This window comes from Heterocephalus glaber, unplaced genomic scaffold (assembly GCF_053883595.1).
Source record: "Heterocephalus glaber isolate CG9 unplaced genomic scaffold, H.glaber_assembly_v1.0 deba00000594, whole genome shotgun sequence".
NCBI lineage: Eukaryota > Metazoa > Chordata > Mammalia > Rodentia > Bathyergidae > Heterocephalus > Heterocephalus glaber.
The window spans coordinates 6,356,130-6,383,672 of NW_028258151.1; the positions used below are offsets into that span (position 1 = coordinate 6,356,130).

At 37.9% G+C, this 27,543-nt stretch overlaps 1 long non-coding RNA gene across 7 annotated transcripts in view; it reads right to left on the reverse strand.

Moving 5' to 3' along the window:
• Window positions 1-27,543, reverse strand: part of LOC110349521 (uncharacterized) — a 113,545-nt gene that overhangs the window by 54,165 nt on the left and 31,837 nt on the right. For 5 of the 7 annotated variants that reach the window (XR_015448898.1, XR_015448895.1, XR_015448897.1 and 2 more), the window contains 2 exons: window positions 18,917-19,073; window positions 16,222-16,377 (listed from right to left, as the gene is read on the reverse strand). This is a non-coding gene — a long non-coding RNA (uncharacterized LOC110349521). Of the gene's footprint in view, window positions 1-561; window positions 16,093-16,221; window positions 16,378-18,916; window positions 19,077-27,543 lie in introns of those variants that run through there. The other 2 variants (XR_002395543.2, XR_015448894.1) reach the window with 2 other exon arrangements.

The window sequence follows — 27,543 nt, forward strand, 5'->3', positions numbered from 1 at the left end:
GGCCTCAGAATCTCCTGGAAGCTCCATCTCCCCTACCAGCCCCAATCGTCAGGAAAAGTAGAAAAGGCTAACAGCATCATCAAAGCTCATCTCACTAAATTAACCCTAGAGCTCCAACAGCCCTGAACTGCCTTTCTCCCTATTGCTCTTGCCCACATTCATATTAGCCCCCATAGTCCCACTTTTCTCAGCCCATTTGAACTTATGTATGGCAGGCTGTTTCTCCTGGGCAGTCTTCCCATCACAGCTTCCCCTCTGGGTGACTAAGTACCTGCTCTAAACCTGGTTTGCAGTCTCCTTAGGAAAGATGCAGACTCCTACCTTCCAAAACCCCTACCCATTCCTTCCTCCTCAGTCCCCATTACCCTTGGTGACTGGGTCCTCCTAAAAACTTTATGCCCCACTGACCTCTCCCCCCACTGGACAGGTCCTTTCCAAGTCCTTTTGACCACTCCCACAGCAGTTAAACTCTGGGAAAAAGTCCCCTGGTTCCACATCTCCAAGCTCAAGAAGACCAACCCCCTACTCCCACCTGATCCACCCCCTACCCCTCCTGCCTTTTCTTGTTCTCCTCTAGGACCTACCTGGCTTAAGCTGACCAGGATTACAGAACACCCTCCTTTCACAGCCGAATCCTCACAATAGACTGTTACACATGAGGCTGAGTACCTGTGCCCCTTTACTAACCTTCCCTGCCTTGATCACTTTGATATTAATTCTGTGTGTCCTTTTGATACTTGGTATTGGTCTAGTAGCTGTTACACCTAGTCATTGGGATAGAACAGATAAATTCTGTCTCTTTGTATGTTACCTGGGGGCACAAGGCATCCTGTTCCTCTTATCCTGCTTGGAATAGGTTTCCTCATGGATACTGGAGTTTTTGCAGGGCACTGGGTCTTTGAGTTGAGTATTTATAAGCCAAAGGATGACAAGTTTGAGGCCCCAAAATGCTTGATTAGAACGGTAAAATGGGAACCTAAAGGGCACCCCCTCTCAATTACCATCGATGCCTGCCCCTGCCAACACTATGGCTGGCCAGGGATCGTAGATTGTGGGGGAGTGTCATGTGAATGGAACTGGTGTTCCCAAAGAAATCTAAATTCTTTGCCTGTTAGTGGGTCAGTCTTTATGTTTGCTCTCCACCCTGTGGCCCAAATGCCTAAGATAAAGAGCAGAGCGAGTCAGTCACCTCTCCCAATTGTCAGTTGTGTCCTCAAGGACAGTGCTATCCTTTAAAATTCACTATTCCAGATCCATGGGCCCCAAAATGGCTACAGGGTCAAACTGTTTCAGTGCAACTATTAAGTTTAAAAAACAATCTTTCTCCTCTGAGGGCCTCCTGACCCCCATTCCAAACAGTCCTCATTGGGTGCTCTACATCCAAAAGACTTGGACCCCCCCCCAAACTGGGTGATAGCCCCTAGATTAAGGAAATTGAACAGATCAGACATAACAAAACCTCCTATATGGGAATTGATATGGTTCAAATTATAAATAACACCCATAGGGTGCTCTTGGAGGTCAACCCCACAGTAGCCTCTAACTTAGATTTGCACTCCCCTCAGCCAACTCTCTTATCAAGCACTAGGACTGACAGTCAATGGGACCCTTAACTCCACCTCTGAACCGGCCCTGCACCTGTGGCCAGAACCCCGAATAGTTATGGGAAATGGCTCTTGTGTTTTAGGCTCCCCCACTTAAAACATTTCTGACTCCTGCTCCTCTATCTCGACCCCAACTTCACACCTCAGTTCCCCCGTAGTCACCTTCTTTGTCTGCACAGATGGGATATATCATGTCTTTTCCACCAGGACCCACACCTTCTGTGCCCTGGGTATCTAGATCCCAGATCTCAATGTCTACCTGCCCCGGAGTCTCACCCGAGACCCCCTCATAATAACAAAAACCAGATTCCACAGGGACCCCATCATCCTTCCGATCTTGACAGGGCTTGCCATCGCAGGCAGCCCAACCCTAGGTGGGGTAGCCCTAGGACTAGGACAACAACAGTACCTGTCCCTGGGCCAGGACATTCAGAGAGGCCTTGACAAGGTGAGGATGTCAATCCTTACCCTTCAGGGCCAAATTGACTTCCTGGCTGATGTCGTCCTACAAAATAGGTGTGCTCTTGACCTTTTAACAACAAAGTATGTGGGGACCTGCCTCTTCCTGGGGGAGGAATGCTGTTATTATGCCAACCCGTCAGGAGTGGTCAGAGAGTTCATGGACAGACTAAAAGATTGCCTCAAGGTGATGGAATCAAAATATGGGACACAGGAACCAGAGCCCTGGTGGAGTTGGACCACCACAGGCTGGAGACCCTGGTTGGGAGCACTTATGGGAGCATTGATAACTCTCTGCCTAATCCTGGCCTTTGACCCATGTTTATTCCATTGTTTTCAAAATTTCCTCCAGAAAAGACTCAGGGCTTTCACTAATCGGACGGTCAATGAGCTTCTTCTAGCCGACTATATAAGAATCCCCACCAGCCCCAACCTGGCCACTCCATCAGCCAGAGGACTGACTCAACGGATTGCTGGCAAGGAACACATGACTCAGGCTCAGTTGCACTTGGGATTTCTTTACTTTGTTTCCCACCTGCAACAAGATCTACACTGGTTTCCTCCTGAGGACTGGTCAGTAGAGAGGATCTTACAGTGGGTAACCGACCATTTCTATCAGGGAACTCTTCAGGACTTCTCCCCAGAGGAGATTTCCCTCCATACTTTCCTCCTTATTTGCTGGATATCTCTACCTGCTTTGCTTTCCCCATGTCTGGGAGACCCCTCTGCCCCCAAACCCTGGGGACCAGATTCTTCTCCCATATCGCCCAACAGTTCCTCTCAGAGGAGGTCTGAGATCACATCTGCCACCTCACATACCCGAAAAAGACCTGCCCCTTCTGTGACCCCTATGAGAGGTCCTCCCCCGACTCCACCTGGCACCTAAGAGGAGACCTAGTCTTCCTCCCTGGACATTGCGACCGCCACCACCAACCCACCAGACCCACTCACTGACACTACGGGGTCCTTAACCACTTCTGGTTCCCCCCTGAGTTCCAAACCGTATTCTTAGATCCACCTTTTCTGCCACCTTCCAACCTTCCCCCAACCCCCTAAGCCAGAGTTGTCTCCCGATTACTATGTTGGAAGGATTTTACAAATAATAATTTTCTTTGATTTCCACAAAGGAATGCCAGTTCTCCCATTTGCCGCTGACACCTTTCAGGTGGAACTTACCGAATTCTTCCCTCAAAAACTCCAACCGCCCCCACGGTGGTCCTGTTGTCCACAGACATCTTATCCTCCTCTCACCACTCCTCTTTCCCTGCTAGATTTGGCTGCCATGGCAATCATTGCTGCTCCTAAAGAACTGGTGCTCTGGGAGTTCCATGTCCACCAAGAATGGTAGCGTCGACAAAGGCGTGGTCGACTGGGGCATCACAGAGGCTCCTGTGCTGTGCCAACTTCCCAGCCAGCCCCCACTCCCCCCCAAAAACTTCATCCCGGATCAGCAGGAAGTAGATATGGAAGAAGAAACCACTGGCCCAATTCCATAACAAAATAAAGGCTGGGATGTTAGGTATTTCAGAGCCCCCACAGAACAAGCCCCTCCTCTCCTTTCCCTTTTCCCCACTCTGGCCACAAGGAACAGGGAACTTCCACATAGCTAAAGCATGACCTCCCTTTGTTAGTGACTTTCTGCCTAGTTAAGGTCTTTCTGCCCCACTGGTTTCTTAGATATTCCAGTGAGATAGGGGCTTCCCTAAAGCAGTTACTCCATCCCCCCCCCCAAAACGAAACCTATATACATACCCCAGCCCCAATTACCCACCCCCCACCAGTGGACTAGTGCTCTCTCTCCTGCAAAACCCCATATAAACCCCCAGTTCAGCCCATACTGTGGCTGATCTCCCTCTTGTGAGTCAGTCCCGGCAGGCTGCAGACTGCTGCCCCAATAAAGCTTGCTTGAACTTCTGTGTGTGCCCCTCTTTGGTGACCTTTCAGTTTGGAGATGCAAGCTAGAGACTCTCTAGAATATTATCAGTAAAGCCAGATAGGCAATTCTGTCAAAGGTCAGAGGACCAGATAAAAATGATAAAAATAAAATGATAAAAATGTAGAGAGTAATTCCAGGATCATAAAGTTTCAGATGGGGATTCTATTGGAAATTGGATTACAAGTTCTGCATGTTACATTTGGCAAAGAACTTGTCTGTATTTGCCCATTTCCTAAGACTTTGCAAAAGGCTGAATTTAAGGCTATGGACTACTAGATCTGGCTAGGAAAATTTCAAGGCAGTTCCACATTGAGGGTGTGCATACTTCCTTCTGGCTACATTTAGTCAGATTTATATTGAGAATATGGAACAAAGATCAGAACACAAAAATTGAAAACTCTTAAACTTTGGCTCAAAGGAAACTTATGTAAGGTCAAAGGGGGTGTGGTTGCTCAAGGGATTAGTGCCATTAAAAAGAAAAAAGTACTTTGTACAAGGATAAGAAAAAAGATGCCTTGAGGGCATCTCAGAAATCAGCAAGACTCCACCCACCACAGCCTTTCAAATCCCAAAGTGCAAACCTTTCATTTCAAAGGATAGATTCTTGGACCTTTCTCAAAAAAGGCCATTACCAAATTGATTCCATAGGATTCATTTCACCATGCTCTCCCAGCCAGCCACTCGGGCTATCGCAGCCATTGTCCATAACAATGATGATACTGTTCATACATGGTGATAGTTTGTTCAGGCACCCAGAAAGGAAGAGTTGTGTGATAATAGAGGCTTCCACCTGGATTTCAGAAGAAAGTATGGAATGTCAAGCAATGTGCTTCTAAGAGGGGCGTTACACAAAACCATGGTAAGGGAGCCAAAGGTGCAGTAGAGACTCCAGGAAAGCAGGGATGTGAGAAACATGGAATGTGTGGGAGGGAAAGCCATAGGCTAAGAGTAGAGCTAGTCCAGGAGAGGTCATGTAGGCTCCAGCAAGCAAGAGCAGGGCTGCCCAAGCCCTGTGGACCTCACAGCTCACCATCATATACTCTGGATCCCATACACAAAGCTATAGAACTGAATGTTTCCTCTGCAAGTTTTAGTCTTTCTTTGGTTCAATTCTCTTCTAAGATGCCTGTCTTTCCCTTTTGGAATGGGGATGTTTACCCTGTGTGATTTTGACCTTCAGATATATAAAGATATATATGCTTTTTGTTTTTATTTTCATAGACATTCACAGCTAAGAGTTTGCCTTGAGTCTCAGAGGAGCTTTTAATTTGGCCTTTTGAGCAATGCTGAAACTGTTTAAACCATGGAGAAGGGATTATTATATTTCAGATTGTACATGGGATAGTTGTATCTTTAGACAAAAATTACTATTATTGAAAATTATTATTATTTGGGGATTTAAAAAGATGTATTTGGGTGTCCAGTTAACCAAGAATGGGATGTGATAGATAAACTTAATTGTCAACTTGAAAGGCTTGTGAGCTGCCAAGGGAATTAATAAAACATATTCTTGGTGTATTGTGGGGGAGCTCCTGGAGGCATGACCTTGGAGTTTATATCTTGTCTCTCATCTGTTCCTCTCTGGTTCTGTTCCCTGATGTATTACTGAGCTACCATGAACTGAGCAGCTTTACACTATAACACCCTTCCACCATGTTTCTGCCTTGGAACAAGGTGACCATAGATGAACCCCTAGACACCAAGAGATTATTTAAACCTCTTCTTTAACATGTGGGTGTCTGGTATCATGTCTCACAAATGGGATGGCTGAGTAATACAGTATATTATAGAAAAATTTTATTTGGAAATTTATGGGTTATTTGGTGTAGATGATGGTTTTCCCTTACTCATTAAAATAAATTTATTTTTAAATCCAGAATTATTTTACAAATTCTTGATAAAATACAATTAAAGTACTTTAAGTTGACAATAGACTTAAAATCTTGGGACTGTAGCAATTATGTATGATAGGTCTCCCACCACCTCAGCAGCTATTATGTATAGTAGCTGCCCTCTTCCTATGGTGTCTTGCCCCCTCGCCTGTGTGACATCATGCCAAGATGGTTGCTCCCACCAAAGAATAAGCCCTTCTTCCCAGCATGCCCCTGTTCCTGCCTAGAAAGTAACCTAATACTGGCTTACCTCTTACCACCTAGTGACATCACCGGCTCTTCCATTCCCTAGTCACTACCTCACTCAACCCCACCTCAGCCCCTACAAACCCCACCCCAGTCTCTACAAAAGACTCTCCCTGCCCTGGCCATATTGCTTTTGTCTCTCCTTTGTTCAGAGACAGCCAGGCAGATCTATTCCCCTAATAAAGGCTTGTTGTGGCCTGGTCTGGTCTTGGTCTTCCGCCCTTTTACCTTACAATGTATATCCTTTTTATGTGTTTATCCTTAGCATTTGGCTAGCTAAGTAAATGTTTGCCTGACTGCAATAAGTAGTGGGTGTTAAATAACCACTTGAGGAATAAATTAATCAATGAATGAATTAACCACTGCTGGATTTTATATGTGGTGAAAAGGAAACATGAACTATATTAGTGAAAATAACTAAAACATACACATTTTAGCTCTTTTAACTTATCTAGCATAACACGGAAATTTGTAATTAATTACTTCCAATGGACATATGTGATAGAGTTTTCAGAGAAAAAATTTTAATACTTGCTTCATAGATAAACTACTACAAAGAGACAATTCTGGAATAATTGAACTTGTTTCTGGTTTCTATTTTTCAAATGCAGTTAAATTCTCAAACTTTTCTGAAAACATCAATTTGACCAAACCTATCTATCATATTTCATTTGTCTATGGTATGGTTCATTTACAGAAATTACCTTGTATTAATACCTATGTTATCAATAGATGCCATAGGTATTTGTGACTGTAGATTTTATACAAACATGGCACATTTATGAGGTTATATTCCCCCAAATTGGCTCTGTAAAATTTATAATGAATAAAATATTCAAAAAAGGGGAGTTATTTTCTAAATTTATTTAAATTAATCATCAAACTTGTGAACATGTAGAAGTAAATAACTTGCAGAGGAAACTTTATTCATCTACTTAAATATGTGTCTGGTCCCTTTGTCTATTTTATCAATTGTTTTCAAAAGAATTTATTAGTGAGGCATTTATCTTTGAGCACATCCTGTGCTTTAATTATGAATTTGCAGTAACCACAATTCCATTACTAATAGTGCTGATTAAACATTCTGAGAACTGTATGTAGAATCTATTGTCATCATCCTATATGCTAGAAATAATTAGCTTTGTCTCTATTTTTTCATATGAAGCAAGCAATACCCATACTTACGCAAATTTCAGAAATCAACAGTCTGGAATTTAACTCACATAATCTTTGAGGCTTTTAGGCATTGAAATATAACCCTTTCAATAAGTTTAAAGTGTGTGACTATTAAATGGTATATTTAATATATGTGCAATACAGTACACTGACAAAGACAGATAGGAAGACAAAGGGGAATAAACTTCCTCTAGGGAATGCTTTCACAGCTACCCTGAAAGTTTATGTATGAGGTGATGCTGGACAGGTGAGTAGGAATTTTCTGCTAAGAAAATGTGAATGGCAGATACAAGGTGTATTGGACAGGGGATGAAGAAATAGCAAAGATATTCAGCAGCAGAGAAAATATCACTCCTGCAAGGTCAGAATAATGGTGTGGAAAATGGTTTGATGAGCTTGGGAAATCATAATCAATGTGCTAAGATGGAAACAGGGTTTAATTAGGCAATTCAAAAGATGGGTTTGACTAAATTTTTCAGTGCCTCATATGACAAAGTCAATAGTTTAAAATTTACCACATGGGCATTGCCTCGTGGCTAGTGGTTAATTTTAACTTTCTTTCTTTTTCTTTGTTTGTTCCTTCCTTCCTTTCTTCCTCTCTTTCTTTTCATTTTGTCCCTTCCTATAGCTATCCTTTTGTAAAAAACTGATCTTAGATCATACTTTTTATAAGTTTTAATTGCACAGTACAATATTGTTAATTACAGGAACAATGTAGTGTCACAAATCTCTACATGTTCTTCATCAAGCACAGTATTATACCTTTTCTGTTTTTTGTATGTTGTTTACTTTTTATTTATTATTATTAATTAAATTTATTTGTACAATTTAGATACACATAATACCACAGCTCTCCCTTCCACTTCTCCCCACTGTCTGGCAACCAACATTCTACTCCGTATTTCTATTTAGTTTTTCCAAAATAAACTATAAAGCAGGGTCACATGGTATTTGTCCTTTACAGTAATGTCCTCAAGGTATGAGTGTTCATGTTGATTTCAAGACTTCTTTCCTTAATGTCGAGTAATAGTCTATTTTATGTAATATCATCTTCACACCATACAATTGCAAGGTAAAGTAGCAACTGCTGAAGGGGAATCTGCCATAAGTTACACAGAAGAGCTAGGTAAGATGATGAGTGTGGTGTCAATAAACAGCTGATTTTTAATATAGAAGAGAAACAGACTTATATTGGAAGAAGATTATATCAAGGACTTCCAGTGAAAAGAATAGTCAATGCCTGGCTTTAATCCTCATAGGACAGGTCAACTGTCTTGTTAGGAGCTGAAGCAGCTGATGAGTTTATGTGGAAGCCAATCCTTACTTACTACTCCAAAAATCCTGAGGCCTTTAAGAATTCTACTACATCTACTGGGCTGGTGCTCAATAATGAAACAACAGAGTCTGGATATGATGTGGTTCAGTGGATATTTAAACAAATAGTTGAGACTTAATGTTTAGATAAATAAAATTTCATTCAAAATATTCATTGACAGTGCACCTAATCACTGAAGCTTCTGATAGAGGCATAGAATGACAGTAATGTTGTTCTATTCCGATCAAGGAATAATTTCAACTTTGATGTATTATTATTTAATAAATACACTGCACAGAGCTGTAGCTGTCACACATAGTGATTCCTGTGTGGATCTGTGGCAAGTCAGTGGGAAACCTTGAAAACTGATTCATCGTTCTAGATGCTGTTAATATTTGTAATGCCTGAGAGGAGATAATATGTCAGTTTGAATCTACTTAACTTGAGTATGAAGAAATAGATTCAAACATTCACAGATGAGTTTGAGTGTTTCAAGCCTTCACTGGTACCACAGGTATAGTAGAAATGATAAAAGAAGTAGAATTAGAGGTACAGCCTGAAGATTTCACTCAATTGTTGCAATCACAAGATGAAACTAACAAGTTGTTTCTTATAGAGCATCAAGGAAAGTGGTTTTTTGAAATGGAACCTACTGGCAAAAATGTCGGGCCATTGTTGAAATGACACCAGACAATTTATATGATTCATAAACTCTGACAAAGCAGAATTTGAGAGAGTTGACTCCAATTTTGTAAAAAACTTCTATGGGTTAAATGCTATCAAACAGTATCACATACCACAGAAAATTATTTCCCTCTTTTCTATTCTTTTTCCTTTCTGATTACAGATAATTTCAAATGATCTTACAGTTCGAACTTTCTTCCTTCTACTTTTTAAATTTTGTTTGTTTTTCAGTCCCTCGAGTGTTTTCATTCTTGAGTCTCAGAATTTCTGTATTCTTTCATAATTTCTATCCCTTTATCAATATTTCTGATTTGTATAGTTACAATTTTCATAATCTCATTGTCTTATTCATATTGTCTTCTAACTCACTGAGCTTATTTGTTTTTTGGTTTTTGGTTTTTTTGGTACTGGGAATTGAACTCACGACCTTGCCCTTGCCAGGCAGGCAGCAGAACCACTGAGCTAAATCTCCAGCCCTGAGCTTATTTAAAATATTTGTTTTTAAAATGTTATCATAAATTATTTCTTATGTAGTTAATCATTCTTTAAGGGTAGGAATTGGAGGTTTGGTTTGTGGTTGTAACTCTGGTATCTCCCTCTGATTTCCCAGGATCCTTGGGGCTCAGCAATGCTGACTGTGCATTTGGGGAAATAGTCTTCTCTCTGTCTTTTGTTCTGGCTTCAACAGTAAAATATTCTTACTAGTCTTTCTAGCTTCAGATTTTGAGGTTTACTTGAACAGCAAGCCCCCATCCCTTTCCATTTTTCTTACCTGGTCCCCAGAATTTAGTCCAATTCTCTCAGAGATCTGAGTGAAGCAAGTAAGAAACTGGTCCTGTGGTCAGCACAGTAAATGGGTGGACATTTCAGGTAGGCTTCACTTCTTTTTCATTCTCCTGGGGGAGAAGTATTAGGTTCTGTGCATTCTGCCAATCTTGTACAGACTTGAAGGGCTATAGCAAAATGCTCGCACTTTATCCTTGGTTCTAATCTTCTCGCACCAAATTATTTCAATTTTGTCAGCATTCTAGGTTAACTGAGACAAACTGGCCCCTTGAGTAAAATACAGAAAGGATGAATGCTCTGGGCTGTATATGAGGGTTAGAGATCAAACATTCCAACAGAGTGACTAGGGAATAGTGGAACTCAGCTATTTATGAGGAATGAGAGTGAGGATCCCCATGAGGGCATCTGAAGAAAGGTGCATACAATCCATAACCAACAAAGTTTTAATACATGTGCCTTGGGAGATGGATTAAAGTCAAGTGTGGATGTGCATGTAAAAAATAATTTAAAGATAATTAATTTAATTTGAGTTCTTGGAACTATGTATGATTAGCTGTAGGCAGAGGAAAGAGAGTCACATTTTCTTAATTATTCATCTGTTGATGAACATCTAGGCTCTTTCCATATCGTAGCTACTGTGAGTAGTGCTGCAAAACACATGGATGTGAAGGTGTCTTTTTGTTACTCCCATTACTCCATAATGGCTGTGCTCATTTACATTTCTATGAACATTTTATAAGGGTTCCTTTTGATGTCATCATAGCCAGGATTTTTTATTGTTGTTGTTTATTCTTTGTTTGGATAATTGTCATTCTAACTGGAGATAATATCTCATTGTAGTTTTGATTTGCATTTCCCTGACAGCTAATTATAATGAGCTGAGTTTCTTTTTCTGTATATTTTTGATCATTTGTATTTTTTTCTGATAAGCATTTACTCAGATTCCTTTTGTTTTGTTTTGTTTTTTTGTTTTTTTGGTACCTAGGATCAAACTTGGAACCTTGCACTTGAGAGGCAGGCTGCAGCACCACTGAGCTAAATCTCTGGGCCTCAGGTCACTTTTTAATTGGATGACATATTGTTGTGAGTTTTCCTGAGTTTCTTACATATTGTAGATAAATACTCTGTCACGCTTTGTCACATGAGTAATTAATTGGTAAATATGTTCTCTCATCTCATAGATTTTCTTTTCATTTTGCTGACTGTTTCTCTTCCTGTGGAAAAGTTTTTCAGTTTGATATATCCCATTTTCAAATTTTTCTTTTGATTTTTGTGATTTTGGAAGTCTTGTCCAGAAAATTTTTGCTTATACCAATGTCTTGAAATATTTTTCTATGTTTTCTTCTAGTAATTTCATGTTTTTAGATCTTTTAGTTAGGCCTTTGATTCATTTTGAGTTGATTTTTGTACAGGGTGAGAGACAAGGATCTAGTTTCAATTGTGTACATTTACTGTTTTTTGTAGCACTATTTACTAATGAGAAGATTTTCCTTTCTCCGAAGTATGTTTTTGGTGGCTTTTTGAAGAATTAGTTCATTTTAGATGGGTGAATTTATTTCTAGGATCTATATTTTGTTTTGTTGGTCTGTGTGTCTGTTTTCACACCAATGCAAAAGTATTTTGGTTACTGTGGTTCTGTAGGATTCTACAATGTTTTTCAATAAAATGATGGTTTCAGCTATGTGTTTGTGTGTGTGTGTGAGACTAAGAATTAAACCCTTTGCAGTGAGCTACACCCACAGCCTGCCATTTTTTTTTTTTGCTTAAATTCTTTTATTGGTGCATTTTAGGTATACAATACGTTTACATTTATCATTGGGTGTTTGTACATGTACATGATGTATCTTGGTTCTTATTTTTTCCCCATTACCTGTGCTCCTTTCACCCCTTCCACCCTTCCCTATTTACAAAGACTTTGTTTCCATTTTTTCCTTTTCTCATAATTTTTCCTTTCCCCTTCCCCTCCCACTTCCCCTACCCCTTTGGAACTTTTCTTCCTATTTCAAATTATCAATTATTCATTTTAATCATTTTCATCCTTATTTACACTTTCAGTTTCTCACACTAGAGAAACTATTTGGTATTTACACAAGTGTCCTATTTCTTTCACTTAAGAGTATGGCCTCAAGATGCATCCATTTAGCTATAAATGTCTCTAGTTTCTCATTCTTTATGGCTGAGTAGTACTCCATTTTATAAAAAAAAACGACATCTTCTTTATCCAGTTTCCAGTTGATGGGCACTTGGGTGTTTCCAAGCTTTAGCTATTGTAAAGTGTGCCGCTATAAACATGGATGCACATATATCATTGTGGTATCATTCTTTTAATTCTTTTGGGAAGATACCCAGCAGGGGAATAGCTGGGTCAAATGGGCTTCTAGTCCTAGTTCTTTGAGGTATCTTCATACTGATTTCCACAGTTGTTGCACCAGTCTGTACTCCCACCAACAATGGAGAAGGGTTCCTTTCTCCCCACACCCCCACCAGCATTTGTTATTGGTTGATTTCTCAAATTCAGAGACCCAATTCAAAAATGGGCATCTGAAATGAACAGACATTTCTCAGACAAAGAAGTAAAAGCAGCAATAAACATATGACAAAATGTTCAACATCACTGGTCATTTGAGAGATACAGATGAAAACAACAGAGATTCCACCTCACCCCAGAAAGAATGGCTGCTATCAAGAAATCAGCCATTTCCTTTTACAATTTTTTAATATTGATACAATGTCAGTAAGTTGCCCAGGTTGTGCTCAAACCTGTCATTAAAGCTTGCATTGGCTATTTGGAGTCTTTTGTGCTTTCATATGAATTTTTCTAGTTATATAAAGAATGTCATTGGTATTTTGTTGGAAATTACATTGAATCTTCAAATAACTTTAGTTAGTATGGATACATTTTGCAATATTAATTGTTCCAATATACAAGCATAGGTCTTTCATCATTGTTTAGCAATTTTAATTGTTGAGGTCTTTTATTTTTTTGTTAACCATAGGGTTTCGTTGTTTTGTTTTGTTTTGTGGTTACTGTAAATGGAATTCTTTTTGTGGTTTCTTTCTCAGCAATTTCATAATTGTATGGAAAAGCTGCTGATTATTTGTATAATATTTAATTTCAATGTTTTTAGAATCCTAAAATTCAATAGCAGATTGTACACCATGCCCAAGAAATATAGCCTGACTGTTAGATACCATAACCAGACCTTCCCTAACCATGGCAACACTTGCTTTTACACTTCCCAAATTATGTCTGTGCCACTGCAGACTTCTTGTTTAACTCAGTCTCCTTTATTTTTAGTTCATTGCATGTTATATTTTTTTTCTTCTAAAACACTAACTTGGAGAATTCTTTTTAGACTTTCACAATACCCATTGACTCAGGAATTTGCTTCATTTCAGTCCCATGGAAATGCAACCCAATTGGAAGCAGAAAATTTTCTCTTTAAATTATACATGACTGTAAGGGTGGGTTGATCCACATTATGATTTCCCAACAATGACATTTAAATTAGAAAGGACATAGGACATTTACACTAAATTAAGATAAGAAAAAAACTTTGTGTACTGATTCTAAGCAAAGGAAGAATTAGTATTTAAAACTGCATATCAGAAAATAGATCAGACAACTTTGAAGAAAGTGTTTTGGCAAAATAGTTTCCTGCTATTTCAGTCATCCTTTTCATTATTGGGTCAAACACTTGCTATTTTCCCTGCAGCTCCATGGAAGATGGGTTTATTTTGGCTTATGGTTTCTGATGTCAAAACACAAACATCATGGCAGAGGGGATGGTGGCTAGGACAGGTGTTCACCTCATGAGTGCTTGGTGACAGAAAGAGCAAGTGAGACTCAGAGTGAGGGATACATCCCTGAAGGCACACCCCTAATGACTCACCTCCAAACAGGCCCCACCTCCTAACAGCATCTTCAGCTATGAAATTGCTAGTGGATTAATCCACTTTTGAATGTAGCAACCCCATGATCCAGTCAACTTCGGGATATCCCATCTTTGAACACATAAGTCTTTTGTGGGACATTTTCGATTTAAAAGGTAACACTTTTTTTTTAATTAAAAAAGTGACCTCAGTGAAAGCTCATGCTGATTTGCTTTACTACACTAGCATCAATAGTTTGGAAAATAACACATACTTCCCCTGGTGATCTAAGTGAAGGAAGCTTGAGTAGATTCAAAGTTCAGCTTTCATCAAATAATTGCTGCTTATTTCTCCCTAACATGTGTGCAAAACTCAATGTCAACAGTTATATTCTTTTATATAAGTTTAATTAAAATTGTCACGACCAAGGGGCTTGCTTTGAAGTGAGAAAGAACCTATTTCAGAGGTTAACATGAATTGCCATGCCATCTTAGAGAGTCTTTTGAGCTATTCTCAGGGAGAAGACTGGCATCAAATCGGATAACCATTTCATTTGCTTCTATACAGAGTTTAAAAGTCATGTGGTCAAACCCTAGATTAAATGTAAGATTTTGACTAATCCTAAAGACAAACCAAGATTCGAAGTAAAAGATATTCTACTGATGGGTATCTTTTTCTAAAAAGCAGGAACAACAGAAATAAAATAAGTAGAATTTTGTAAAAAAAAAAAAATTATAGTTAATATCAATGTTATTCCTTTGGGGAGTATAGTACCTTTTAGGTGCTGGCTTAGGATAATATATACATTTAGCAAGCATTTAATTATGAAGTCATATGCATCAGACTGATAGCAGAAATATCAAATACACTAGCACATATTATACAAATATGCAGAGGTATTTTGATACTATTAATATTTACTTAAAATTTATACTATTTAAATTTAAAGTTCTAAAAGTAAGTAGTAAGTAGGTAGAGATAAGGCTGAAGTTAATGAATAGTTTTTTGAGTACATGTGAATGTATCTCAGTAAAGAATTTTGAGTGGACAGAAGAAAAGAAAATTAGTAAGATTAAATAAAATAGTCTTAGCTTGAGGAAATAAAGTAAATTAATGATTAGAAGAGTACAAAATATTAGTTATTAGAAAATTTGTGGTGTCAGATATTTATTGTACTTAATCTGTTCTCATTGCATCATTGAATAGAAGTTACTATATCTAGGAAACAAAATACATTCATATTATCAAGTGAAACTTTTGTTAATAATGATTCCAAATGTATCACAATTTCCACACAGTCCTATAGAGTTGTATTATTGAGCACTACCTATAGAGTTCTCTGCTATCAATTTAGCTAGAGGAAATGTCAATTTTGTATTATCTAGCCAAGATAGAGTCAATCAATTGAAAGAAAAATAAATACACTTGGTTTTTAGATTTTTGATCTATTCATAATGATTGTATTTACATTGATGAAGGAATGAATTAGGAAATAGTGAGTATTTGTTCAACAGCTATGGAAAAAGTCTACACACCCAGAAAAAAAACTCGTGAGTATGCGACCATCATTTGAGCTGTTTAATGCAACTATCATGGTAGTATCAGAACCTTACTTTCTGCTTGGAAAGAAAGCTACTTTTTTATTAAGGCAGATGGTATATAAAAATTGGCAGGAGAAACATTCTCATTAGCAGTATTGAAGATAGTCTAGTATTTCTCCTATCAGTATGCTATTTCTGAAGTCTCATCTGCATTTGTTTATCTTTTATCTATTTATCTGTTTACCTCTATCAGTCCTCTCAAAGCAAATAAATTTCACTCTTGTATGTACATTCTTAAGTTGATAAATGTTTGTGTAATTAGTTATTTAATGTGTTACTTTTCGAAAAATGTGAGAATTCACATATACATAGGAGAAAATCATGTATTTTTAAATGAGAGTATCTTAGAAATTTTACATCAAGAATAACTAAATAGCCAGATATGGTAGTGGCGTAGGCACTTTTTCATTGATAGGACAAAATGCCCAATACTCACAACTTAAAGGAGGAGAGGTTTATTTTGGCTCACATTTGCAGTTTGGTTGACAAGCTCCCACACAGAAGGGCATGGCAGAAGGGCCTGTGCAGAGGAGAAGAGAGAGAAGGAGGGAGCCTGGGGAACGGGAGGCTCACACTTCCAGGGAACATTCTGGGTGACCGCCTTTTCCACCGGATCCCATTTTCCAGAGCGCCCCTGGGATCGACTCACCTTCCGAAAGGCCCATGTGTGACCACAGGAGAGTTGGGGTCATTCTTAATCTACACTGTAGCAGGTGGTAAACACCTGTGGTCCCAGGTACTCAGGAGGCCAGGGCAGGAGGACACCAGAGTTTGAATCCAGCCTGGTAACTCGGCATAACTCGGTCTGAAAAAATAAATACATAAAATGGAGGAAATCATAAGTATACAGTAAAAGTACAATAAGAAGACAGCTTGAAGAACTCAGAAACTTCATTTTATATATATATATATATATATCTATCTCCTTAATTATTCAAATGAATGAACAACCATACCCAAAATGTATACACACACAACATAGAAGCCAGGCTGTATTTTCTAGGGCAATAACCATTTTAAAGAGCATCTTAAGATAATTTTGTATTTATTTTGAAGTACTCTGAGATTTTTCTTTTTACTTCAAGCATCAACATCTTTTGAGTTCAGTAAAGACAATAGCCAGAGGCATTTGCAACTAAAATTACTGTCTTTCTGTATTTTTCTTAATATTTATTTCATTGGCATGCAACAATTTGAACCATTTGATTTCATGCATAATACAAGGAAGTAATAGGCAATATTATATGTATTCATAATTTCATATTTTAATATAAAATGAACGTGACTCATATAAATTAATTTATAGAGAACATAGCCATAACCTCTGCCATTATTGGGGTAGAGATATGAGGCTAAAATGGTATGACAATCGGTGAATGGTATCTCAGAAAGAATGATTTTATTATTAACTATGGTTGACTAGGTTAGATCATTTATGTTAGGAAAATAAATCTTGACATTTATATGGATAATTTTGTGGCTTACTTGTCAACCTTCCTGTGAGACATGGGTCTGATTAAACTCTGATTGAGAATGAGAACTGTAATACATTATTAATGAACTCAGGGTAATTGTAAAGTTTTATGACTTAGGGATCAGTGGAAATTGGTTCCATGGTTAGTTTGAGAAATTATGAGAATACACCTTGCTCCGACAGCACGGATAGCTCAGCATTAGTCATGGTCTTCCCTTGCCCTGGCCTGTGCCAGCACTAATGACAGTCATTTTGCAGCGTGACCATGCATTAGAATACATTTAGAGGAGCATAAAATGTCAAATATTGAAGGAAAGGTTTTTCTACAGTTCTTGGCACAAGAAGCCTTATATTCCCAGAAGGTCAAGTTGCTTGAAATTGTGACCTATCTCCAGGAATCTCAGATAAATAGGAAAATACAGATTAAAAATCAATCAAACTCATTTTTAAAAGAATGATCACTTTGGACACTAAATTAATCCTATTGGCACTCAAAGCTAGAGAAAACAGTATGAAACATTTTCTTTCAGAAATTCTCTTTGACAGTTGTATTAATCAATTTATTTTCCTCATAGATTTTTAGTAAACAAAAGAAAGGATAGGAACAAATATAAGTCTAGTGTTCAATGAGTAATTTCTTAAAGTAGCCAAGAAAAATTCAGAAGTTTCAGTTTAAAAAATAAATATTTTGTATGAGAAAACAAAATAATTGTAGATCTCTAATAAAACTAACAAATAATGACTATTCCAAGAGTCAACATAACATAAAGGGGCAAAAGTTTGGAAGCAATAAGTAGGAGTTTCTAGGCTCCCGAATGTCCCAGTTTTGTGGGCTCGGGGTTAACTATTTATCCTGAGCTTGCTTTTGTCACCTTTGAAGTGGGAAATACAGTGATTCTGCTGAAAAACAAAACAAAACAACAATAAAAACTATTATGAGAGATCACTGAGGTCCATTCAGTGTTCAGTACATGACATACAGAGAGCCCCAGGATTATTTCAGTTATCATTTTAGCAAAATAATGTTGCATAATAAAGTGTATTGACCATTTACAGTTGTTAGTGTGAAACAAATATTGAAATTAGAAAATTATATTTTGCTCTGGAGATGAATGGATTTGAATATCACAACAGTGAGATCTGCTTGAGAAATGACTGGAAAATGGTTTCCTTAGGAGCCTTGCTATTGGCCAAGACCTTGATGCAGACAGGGTTTGTGTTTATCATCCAGGCTTCACTGCTCAGATGGAGTTTTAAAAAGGTTTGTTTGTAAAATTCAAGTAAAATCAGATACTAAAATATCGTCGAATGCAAAATGGTGCAAAATTTAGTAGCTTGAGACACTGGACTCTGTCATTCATCCTCAAACAGGTCTTGACATTTCTAGTCAGTTTAAGAAGGTACTCACCTATTAGTTTTCCTTTTCTTGTTTATTTAGACTCATAAAGCACCAGAAATAAAAGAAAAACACTCCTGTTCATTAAAAATAATCCTATCTTGAGATTTCTTGAGACTTACAGACCCAAACAAATCCATTTTTCAGTTTCAAAATTACATCTTCTGCAGCTCAGATTATTTGTGCTGCCAAGTGACTGTATGTAGGGTTAGGAGAGAAGTCCTGGAAGCCACTATTGCCACCGTGAAAGGAAAATTATACAAGTTATGGACTTTTAGTGAACTTACAGGGAGTTAGCTCTATCTGGTAGGAATAAAACTGAGTGAGAAACCACCACTGATGAAATAAATACAGGATTAAAAATTCAAATTAGGGAGGGACTTAGCCAAAACCCCGAAAGGCTAGGAAGTTAATTATAATTGTCACACTTTCTACCTGTGCTTTTGTCTTTGTAGATCCCCAAGTTGTACTCACACTGGCCAGCTTCATGCAGTAGATGTAACAGTTCTCGGGCAGCTGCTGGGACCCTGGGCCTGGCTGCACCAACTCCTTCAGTGGGGCCCTGCAGGCCCCCAGGCCTCACTCTGGTGACCTCCCCTCGCTCTCTCAGGGACGCTGGAGTTTGCAGAATCTGCTTTATTTTTCAAGGAGGCGACAATATTATTAGTCTATGTTTGCGGTACAGAATCTTTACATTCCTAGTGTGGAGTTGGTACATGTACATAACACATCCTAATTCCATCTTTCTTTTTAAAATTAAGTTTATTGGTAGAATTTAGATATACATATTGACCTCATTTATCCTATGGATTATGTACCCTCTATGATATATCTTGATTCTTATTTTTTGCCCATTTCCCTCCCCTTCTTTCAACCCTTCTTCCCCTCATTTACAAAAGCTTTGTTTCTATTTTATCGTTCTTTTCTCTTTTTTCCCTTTTCTTCTTTCCCCCCTCCCCCTTCTCTAGTGTCCTTCCCATTTGAACATTTTTTTCCTACTTCACATTATCTATTATAAATTTTGCTCCCTTTTTAACTTGCCGTTTCTCACCCCAGAGAAACAATGCAATATTTATACATGTGTGTCTGACTTATTTCATTAAACAGTGTCGTCTCTAGGTGTATCCATTTAGCTATAAATGTCTCAAGTTTATCTTTCTTTGTGTCTGATTAGTACTCCATTATATAAAAAAATACCACATCTCCTTTATCCATTCACCGGGTAATGAGCATTTGGGTTGTTTCCAAGATTTAGCTATTGCAAACTGTGCTGCTATGAACATGGGTGTGCATGTATCTCTGTGGTATAATGGTTTTAATACTTTTGGGAAGATAACAAGAAGGGGAATAGTTGGGTCAAATGGAACCTCTAGTTTTAGTGTTTTTAGGAATCTCCAAACTGATTTCCACAGTTTTTGCACCAGTCTACACTCCCAGTAAAAGTAGAGAAAGATTCCTTTTTCACCACAGCCCCTCCAGCATTTGATATTGGTTGATTTCTTGATAATAACCACTCTTTCTGAAGTAAGATGGAATTTCAACATTGTTTTAGTTTGGCTCTCTCAAATGACAAGAACATTTTTTCATGTATTTATTTAACACTTGTACTTCTTCATCTGAGAAGTGTGTGTTCATCTCAGATGCCCATTTTGTATTGGGTCTTTAAATTTTGGAGGTAATTTTTTCAGTTCTTGATATATTCTAGATATCAGTCTTTCATCTGAAGAACAGCTGGCAAAATTTTTTTCCCAAACTGTAGGTTGTTTCTTTGCTCTTTTGGTGACTTGTTTGCTGTATAAAAACTTTTAAATAAGATGAGATCTCAGTTTTTTATTCCTCATTAATATTTCCTGTGTGATTGGGATTTTGTTCATGAAGTCTTTATCTATACCAATGTCTTCAAGAGTTCTACCTATTCTCTCTTTCAGCAAATTTAGTGTTTCTGTTTTAATACTTAGATTTTAGATTTTTTTTTTTTTTTTGGTATGGGGATCAAACTGAGGACATTGCTCTTGCAAGGCAGGTGGTGGCACCACTGAGCTAAATCCCCAGTCCCCTAATCCATTTTGATTTTAGTGTATCATGAGATGGTTCAACACATGCAAATCAAACAAATACAATACACCATATCAACAGACCCAAAGAAAAAAAATCACACGATCATCTCAATAGATGCAAAAAAAAGCATTTGACAAAGTCCAGTACCCATTCATGACTAAAATAAAATCTACAGAAAATGGAAATAGATGGTCTATATCTCAATCTGAAAAAAGCCATCTATGACAAACCAACACCAAACATCACACTAAATGGTGAAAAATTCTAAATTCTGTAACAGGATAAGGATGTTCACTGTCAGCACTCCTATTCAATATACTTCTGGAAACATTAGCCAGAGCAATTAGACAAGAGAAAGAAATAAGGGGACTAAAAATAGGAAAGGAGGAAGTTAAATTATCATTATTTGCAGATGGGATGATACTCTACTTAGAAGACCCCAAAAACTCCACCACAAGACTTGTAGATTTAATAACCAAATTCAGTCATTTAGAAGGATACAAAGTCAACACTCAGGAATCAATAGCATTCTGTACACAAATAGCAGTCTTACCAAGAAAGCAATTAGGGAAACCATGCCTTTCGCAATAGCATCAAAAAATGAAATACTTAGGAATCAATCTAACAAAGGAAGTAAAAGATCTTTACATGGAAAACTACAGTACTCTGAAAAAGGAGATCAAAGAGGATATCAGAAAATGGAAAGACAGCATAGTAAAAATGGCCATATTCCCAAAATTGCTATGCAGATTTAAATCAATCTCAATCAAAATACCAGTAGCATATCACAGAACTAGAGAAAACATTCCTGAAATTCATTTGGAACCAGAATAGGCCCAGGACAGCAAAAACAATTCTGAGCAACAAAGGTAAGGCAGGGGGCATCACAATCCCTGACTTGAAATTATACTACAGAGGTACTGTGATAAAAACAGAGTGGTAGTGGAAAAAAATAAAATAAAATAAAACAGATCCAAGGATCAGTGAAACAGATTAGAAGATACAGAAACAACTCCAAACACAATCAGCCACCTTATCTTTGACAAAGGAGCCAAACACCTTCACTGGAAGAATGCCAGCCTCTTTAATAAATGGTGCTGGGAAACTGGCTGCCGACATGCCCAAGACTAAAACTAGACCCGTGACTCTCTCCTTGCACTAAACTAAAATATCTCTGCTTGAATAAGAGTCATGCCCTGACCTGAGTTCTCACAGATCATCTTTTCTTTCCATCTCCATTATTTCCATTTGAAAAACAAAGAAGCAAACTTTTCTCTTTGTGATTCTCAGTTAATCAGTGATAGGAATTAAAATACATCCCTGTGCCTTGACAAAAGAAAACTCTAAGACATAGCCACCTCCTCTTTCTGCCTTTCCTCATCCAACGAAACATTGCCATAGGGAACACTAATTCTATTTTGTGGAGTGAAGGGCTGCCCTAGATTCTAGAATTGACAATAAAGCCAATTATTGAGATAGTTTGAAAAATAGAAACTCTGTAGTTTACATGAACTGAATTCCCATTTGTTTGTTTGTTTTTTTTTGAATTAAATTCTTTTATTGGTACATTGTAGGTATACAACACAATTACATTTCTCATTGGGAATTGTACCTTTATATAATGCATCTTGGTTCTTATTTTTTCCCCATTCCTAGCCCTCCCTTCACAGCCTCCACCCTTCCCTATTTACAAAGACTTTATTTCCATTTCTTCCATTTCTCATCATTTTTTCCTTTCCTTTCTTTCCTTTCCCCTGTGCCTCCCACTACCCCTAGCCCTTTGGACCTTTTCTTCCTATTTTACATTATCGATTATTCATTCTAATCATTGGTACATTTTAGGTATACAATATAATGACATTCATCATTGGAAATTTGCACCTTTACATAGTCTCTCTTGGTTCTTGTTTCTCATCCTTGCCCAGCCCTCCCTTCAAACCCTCCAGCCCTCCCTATTTACAAAAATTTTGTTCCTATTTTTCCATTTTCTCATATTAATCCCATTCCCTTCTATCCTTTCCCCTAGCCCTTCCACTTCCTTCCCCTTTGCCCCTGTTCTTCCTATTTCACATTACCTATTATACATTTAGTCCTTATTTACACTTTCAGTTTCTCACACAGAGAAACTATTCCATATTTACATATCTGTGTCCTATTTATTTCACTTAAGAGTATCGCCTCAATGTGCATCCACTTAGCTGTAAATCCTCTAATTTCTCATTTTTTATGGCTGAGTAGTACTCCATTTTATTAAAAAAACCAGATTTTCTTTATCCAGTCTCCAGTTGATGGGCATTTGGGCTATTTCCAAGTTTTAGCTATTACAAACTGTGCTGCTATGAACGTGGGTGCACATATATCACTGTGGTATGATTCTTTTAATTCTTTGGGGAAGATCCCCAGCAGTAGAATAGCGGGGTCAAATAGGATTTCCAGTCCTAGTTCTTTGAGGTATCTCCATACTGATTTCCACAGTGCTTGAACCAGTCTACACTCCCACCAGCAGTGGAGCAGGGTTCCTCTTTCTTCACAGCCCCGCCAGCATTTGTTATTGGTTGATTTCATGATAGCAGCCATTCTTTCTGGAGTGAAGTGGAATCTCAGCATTGTTTTCATTTGCATCTCTCGAATGAGCAGTGATGTTGAACATTTTTTCATGTATTTATTTGCTATTTCTACTTCTTTGTCTGAGAAATGTCTGTTCATTTCAGACATCCATTTTTGGATTGGGTCTTTAAATTTGGGAGGTCTGATCTTTTTAAGTCCTTTATAGATTCGAGATAGTAGACCTTTGTCTGAGGAAGAGCAGGTGAAGATTTTTTCCCACATTGTGGATTGTCTCTTCACACTGCTGGTGGTTTCTCTTACTATGCAGAAGCTTTTTAATAAGAAGAGATCCCATTTGTTGGTTGTTTCTGCTAGTTCATGGGCAACTGAGGTTTTGTTCATAAAATCTTTTCCTACACCGATGTCTTCAAGGGTTCCACCTAACCTCTGTTCCACCTGGTTCAGAGTTTCTATTTTAATATTTATATGTTTAATCCATTTTGATTTTAGTTTAGTGCATGGTGAGAGATACAGGTCTAGTTTTAATCTTTGGCAAGTTGAATCCCAATTTTTCCAGCACCATTTATTAAAGAGGCTATCTTTCCTCCAGTGAGGGTGTTTGGCTCCTTTATGGAAGATGAGATGGCTGAGTGTATCTGGTGTTGTTTCTGCATCTTCTAATCTGTTCCACTGGTCCTCAAGTCTGTTTCTTTGCCAGTACCATGCTGTTTTTATCACAGTAGCTTTGTAGTATAGTTGCAGGTTGGGGATTGTGATACCCCCTACCATGTCTCTATTACCTAGAATTGCTTTTGCTCTTCTGGGTCTCTTCTTGCTCCAAATGAATTTTTGGATTTTTTTCTCGAGGTCTATGAAGTATGCTGCTGGGATCTCAATTGGAATTACATTAAATCTATATAGCAGTTTTGGAAGTATGGCCATTTTCACTCTATTAATCCTTCCTACCCAGGAGCAGGGGATGTCTGTCCATTTTCTGATATCATCTTCAATCTCTCTTTTCAGAGTGCCATAGTTTTCAGAGAAGAGGTCTTTGATTTCTTTCTTTAGGATGATTCCTAGGTATTTCAGGTTTTTGGTTGCTATTGTGAAAGGAATTATTTGCCCTATTTCTCTCTCAGTGAGTCTGTCATTCGTGTAGAGGAAAGCTATTGATTTTTGTGTGTTGACCTTGTAACCAGGTACTTGACTGAATTTGGTTATTAAGTCTAGAAGACTTTTGGTGGAGTTCTTGGGGTCTTCTATATAGAGTATCATGTCATCTGCAAATAATGACAATTTGACTTCTTCATTTCCTATCTTTATTCCTTTTATTTCTTTCTCTTGTCTAATTGCCGTGGCTAATGTTTCCAGAACTATATTGAACAAGAGTGGTGATAGTGGACATCCTTGTCTTGTTCCTGATTTTAGTGTGAAGAATTTCAGTTTTTGACCATTGAGTATGATATTGGCTGTTGTTTTTTCATAGATGGCTTCTATCAGTTTGAGGTAGAGACCATCTGTTCCAATTTTTGTAGGATTTTTATCATAGAAGCATGTTGGGTTTTGTCAAATGCTTTTTCTGTGTCTATGGAGATCATCATATGGTTTTTGTCCTTGACTTTATTGCTATAGTATATTACATTGATTGATTTGCATATGTTGAACCATCCCTGCATCCCTGGGATGAATTCCACTTGATCAGGGTGTATGATCTTCTTGATGATCTTCTGCATTTCATTTGCCAGTATCTTATTAAGGATTTTTGCATCTATGTTCATTAGTGAAATTGGCCTATAGTTCTCCTTTTTGGTTGGGTCTTTCTCTGCTTTGGGGATCAAGGTGATGCTTGCTTCCAGGAATGAATTTGGGAGTCTTGCTTCCCTTTCAATTTCATTGAAGAGTTTAAACAGTAGTGGCAGCAGTTCCTCTCTGTCTTGTAGAATTCAGCAGTGAAGCCATCAGGGCCCAGGCTTTTCTTAGTTGATAAGTTTTTAATACATTTTCAATTTCATTGGTTGATATTGGGTTGTTCAGAATGTTTAGGTGGTCTTCATTCAACTTTGGTAATTCATGTGTATCTAGGAATCTGTCCATTTCTTCTGTGTTGTCCATCTTATTGGCATATAGGTTCTGGGGGTAGGTATTGATGATCCTCTGGAATTCTGCTGGGTCTGTTGTAATTTCACCCTTTTGATTCCTAATTGCATGGATTTGGGCCTTTTCTTTCCTTTTTCTGACAAGCTTGACTAAAGATTTATCAATTTTGTTGATTCTTTCAAACAACCAACTCTTGGCTTCATTGATTTTTTGTATCGTTCTCTTAGTCTCCATTGCATTGATTTCTCCTCTGATCTTTATAATTTCTTCCCTTGTATGAGCTTCGGGGTTGTCCTGCTCTTCTTTTTCTAGAAGCATGAGGTTCAGCATCAGGTTGTTTAATTGGGCTCGTTCTGTTTTCCTAATATGCGTATTCACTGCTATGAATTTCCCTCATAAGACTGCTTTCATTGTGTCCCATAGATTCCGATATGTTGTATTGTCATTGTCATTTAATTGAAGCACCTGTCTGATTTCTTCTTTAATTTCCTCTGTGACCCATTGGATATTCAGAAGTGTGTTGTTCAATTTCCATGTGTTTATGAAATTTTTCCAGTTTCTTTTGGTATGGATCTCCAATTTCATTGCACTGTGGTCTGATAATATACAGGGGATAACTTCAATTCCTTTGCACTTACTTAAACATGTTCTATGTGTGAGTATGTGGTCTATTTTGGAGAATGACCCATGTACAGCTGAGAAGAATGTGTATTCTGATTTTGTGGGGTGGAAGACTCTGTAAACGTCTGTTAAGTTCATTTGTTCAAGAGTTTGATTGAGTTCTAGTATTTCATTACTTGTTTTTAGTCTAGTTGATCTATCTATTTGTGACAGTGGGGTGTTGAGGTCCCCCACTACAATTGTATTAGTGCATATATGGCTTTTCATGTCCGTTAGTATTTGTTTTACATAGTTGGGTGCACTAGTGTTTGGTGCATAGATATTTATGATTGTCATCTCTTCCTCTTGGATTCTTCCCTTTACAAGGATGCAGTGTCCTTCTTCATCTCTCTTAATTAGTGTTGGTTTGAAATCTACTTGATCTGCAAAGAGGATAGCTACTCCTGCTTTTTTTCGGATTCCTGTTGCATGCAGTATTGTTTTCCACTCTTTAACTTTCAGTCTATGAGTTTCCTTTTGAATGAAGTGTGTTTCTTGTATGCAGCATATTGTTGGATTTTGCTCTTGACCCATTCTGCCAGTCTATTTCTTTTGATTGGTGAATTGAGATCATTAACATTGATGGTTATAACTGAAATGTATTGACTTATCATGGCCATGTCTTTTTCTTTTTGTTGGGTTCTCCCCCTTTCCATTTAATTTCTTGTCATGCCAGATGGGTTCATTCTGCTTTGCTTCCTGGGGTTGTGATCCTCAATGTCTGTTCCTACGCTATTGTGTAAAATTCTTTGGAGTGCTGGTTTGGTATTCACAAAGTTCCTAAGGTGCTCTTTGTCATGAAAGTATCTTATTTCTCCATCCATTTTGAAAGATAGTTTTGCAGTGTACATCAATCTGGGTTGGAGTCTGTTTTCTTTTAGGGCTTGCAATATGTCACTCCAAGCTCTTCTTGCCTTGATGGTTTGTGTTGAGAAGTCTGCTGTGATTCTGATGGGCTTTCCTTTGTACGTGATTTGTTTCTTTTCTCTGACTGCTTGGAGAACTTTGTTGTTCTGTTGTGTTTCTGGAATCTTAACAATTATATGCCTATGGGTAGATTTTTTTTGATCAAGTCTATTTGGAGTCCTATATGCCTCACTTATCTGTATGTCGAGCTCTTTTCCCCTGCTTGGGAAGTTTTCTGCCATTATTTCTGTGAAGAGATTTTTTTTATGTCATCTGCACTCTCTCCTGTTTCTTCATTGCGCCCAATCAGTCTTATGTTATTCTTTTTTGCATCATCTAGCAGCTGCTGGATTGATTTCTCATGATCCCTTATAATTTTGAAGCAATTTTTCTTTTCTTGGTCACTAATTGCAATCTTATCTTCTATATCTGAAATTCTGTCCTCACACTGGCTCATTCTGCTGTGTAGACTTTCAATGGAGTTTTTCATGTCCTGGAAATTTATTTGCATCTGTTTTATGGATTCCATTTGTTTCTTATGTTGGGATTCCATCATGTTCCTCAGCTCCTCTCTAGAGTTATTAATCATGTCTTGCACTAGTGGCACAATTTCTCCTGTTATCTGAGAAATTATTTCTGATTTCATTTTTTCCAGATCCCCTTTTGTTGCCAGTTCAGTGGGTCCAGGTGGTTGAGTATCAGAATGTTTCATCTCATTTCCCTTTGGGGTTGCTGTAGGTTATCCGGAAGTCTGGTTTTGAGACTTATTTATGTGTTTTCTCATTTCGACTGGGGCGGGAGGCTGTTAGAGCCTGCACGGATTACCTCCTCTG